Genomic DNA, 2,888 nt, shown 5'->3' on the forward strand with positions numbered 1-2,888 from the left:
TGGATATAATTGATTTCTTGACTTTAATAAAGCCTTTGATCTATGTTTAGGGTGGTTTGATGTGAGTTCATGACTTTAATAAAGGCTTTGATCCATCTATTATGTTGGGTATTTTGTCTGTTGTTAACTTTTTTAAGGCCTTTGATCTATCTATTATGGTGGTCTTTGTAATTTCTTGACTTTAGCAAAGCCTTTGATATATCTATTACAATAGTTTGATGTGATTTCATCACCAAAAAAAACCTTTTATCTATCTATAATGGTGGTGTTAAGTGATTTCTTGACTTTAATAAAGCTTTTTTATCCATCTATTAAGCCGGTTTTCCGTTATTTATTGATTTTAATGTAGCCTTTGATCTATGTTTAGTGTGGTTTGTTGTGATTTCATGACCATGAAAAAGCATTTGATCTATCTATAATGGTGGTTTGTGTGATGTCATGACTTTAATAAAGCCTTTGATCTTTGTTTAGGGTGGTTTGATGTCATTTCATGACTTTAAAAAAGTCTATAATCTATCTATCTATAATGGTGTTTTTTTGTCCTTTCTTAACTTTAATCAAGACTTTAATCTATCCATTATGGTGGTCGTTGTAATTTCTTGACTTTGATCAAGCATTTGATCTATCTATTATGGTGTTTTTGTGTGATTTTATGACTTTAATGAAGCCTTTGATCTATCTATTATGGTGGTTTTAATTGATTTCTTGACTTTAATAAAGCCTGTGATCTATCTATTAAATTGGTTTTGTGTGATTTCATGACCTTAAAAAGCCTTTGATCTATGTATTATGGTGGTTTTGTCTGATTTCATGACTTTAATAAAGCTTTTGATCTAACTGTTTTTGTGGGTTGTCTGTTGTCATGACTTCAATAAAGTATTTGGTGGTGTTAATTTATTTTGTGACTTCATTAAAGCCTTTAATCCATCTATTAAGGTGGTCTTATTAAGGTGTAATTTCTATACTTTAATAAAGCCTTTGATGTATCTATTATGGTGGTTTTATCTGATTTCATGACTTTAATAAAGCCTTTGTTCTACATATAATGGTGGTTTCAACTGATTTTTTTACTTTAATAAAATCCTTGATCTATGTTTAGCTTTGTTTGATGTGACTTCATGACCATAGAAAAGCCTTTGATCTATCTATTATAGTGGTTTTATCTGATTTCATGACTTTATTAAAGCCTTTGATCCATCTATTAAGGTGGTTTTAAGTTATTTCTTGACTTTAATAAAGCCTTTGATCTATCTATTTTGTTGGTTTAATGTTGTTTCATGACTTTAATAAAGCCTTTGATATGAATATGTAGGTGGTTTTACATTAGCTTTTTGATCTATGATTAGGGTAGTTGTGGTGATTTCATGACCTTAAATAAGCTGTTGATCTTTCTAATATGGTAGTTTGTCTGATGTCATTACTTTAATAAAGCCTTTGATCTATCAATTATGGTGGTTTTGTATGACTCGATGATTTTAATAAAGCCTTTGATCTATCTATTAAGGTGGTTTTGTCTGATTTCATTACTTTAATAACGCCTTTGATCTATCTATAATGGTGGTTTTATCTGATTTAATGACTTTAATAAAGCCAGTGATCCATCTATTAAGGTGGTTTTACGTCATTTCTTGACTTTAATAAAGTCATTGATCTATCTATTATGGTGGTTTGTGTGATGTCTCGTGTTTAATGAAGTCGTTGATCTATATATTATTGTGGTTTTATGTGATTTCATTACTTCAGTAAGGCCTGTGATCTATGTTTAATGTTGGTTTTAATTGATTTCTCTATTAAGGTGGTTTGATGTTATTTCTTGACTTTAATAAAGTCTTTGATCTATGTTTATGGTGGTTTGATGTGATTTAATGATGTTAAAAAAGCCTTTGATCTATCTATTGTGGAAGTTTTATCTGATTTCATGACTTCAATGAAGCCTTTGATCTATCTATTAAGGTGTTTTTTTGTGTTTTCTTAACTTCAATAAAGCCTTTGATCTATTATCGTGGTTTTGTCTGATTTCTTGACTTTTATAAAACCTTTGATTTAAGTTTATGGAGGTTTAATGTAATTGATTCACTTTTTAAAAGCATTTGATCTCCCTATTATGGTGTTTTTTGTCTTTACTAAACTTTATTAAAGCCTTTGACTCATCGATTAGTGTGGTTTTGTGTTATTTCATGACTTTAATAAAGCCTTTGAACTATCGATAATGGTCGTTTTATGTGATTTCTGCATTATAATAAAACAGTTGATGTCTCTGTTATGGAGGTTTTGTGTCTTTACATGACAAAAAAAGCCTTTCATCTATCTATTATGGTGTTTTTTTGTCTTTTCTTAACTTTAATAAAGCCTTTGATCTTTCTATTATGGTGGTTTTTGTAATTTCTTAAGTTTAATAAAGCCTTTGATCTATCTATTATTGTGGGTTTTTTTTTTTTTCATGACTTTAATAAAGCCTTCGAACTATCGATAATGGTTGTTTTATGTGATTTCTCCTTTTTATTAAAACCTTTGATCTCTCTGTTATTGTGGTTTTGAGTCATTTCATGACTTTAATGAAGCTTTTGATCTATGTTTAGGGTCGTTTTGTGTCATTTCATGACTTTAATAAAGCCTTTGATATATGTTTATGGTGGTTTGATGTGATTTCATGACTTAAATAAAGCCTTTGATCTAATTATAATGTTGTTTTTATTTGATTTCTTGACTTTAATAAAGCCTTTGATCCTTCTATTAAGGTGGTTTTATATTGTGCCTTGGCTTTAAAAACCCTTTGATCTCTCTGTTATGGTGGTTTTGTGTCACTTCATGACTTTATTAAAGCTTTTTATCTATCTATTATTGTGGGTTTTAGTCTATTCTTAACTTCAAAAAGGCATTTGATGTAT

This window comes from Melanotaenia boesemani, chromosome 14 (assembly GCF_017639745.1).
Source record: "Melanotaenia boesemani isolate fMelBoe1 chromosome 14, fMelBoe1.pri, whole genome shotgun sequence".
NCBI lineage: Eukaryota > Metazoa > Chordata > Actinopteri > Atheriniformes > Melanotaeniidae > Melanotaenia > Melanotaenia boesemani.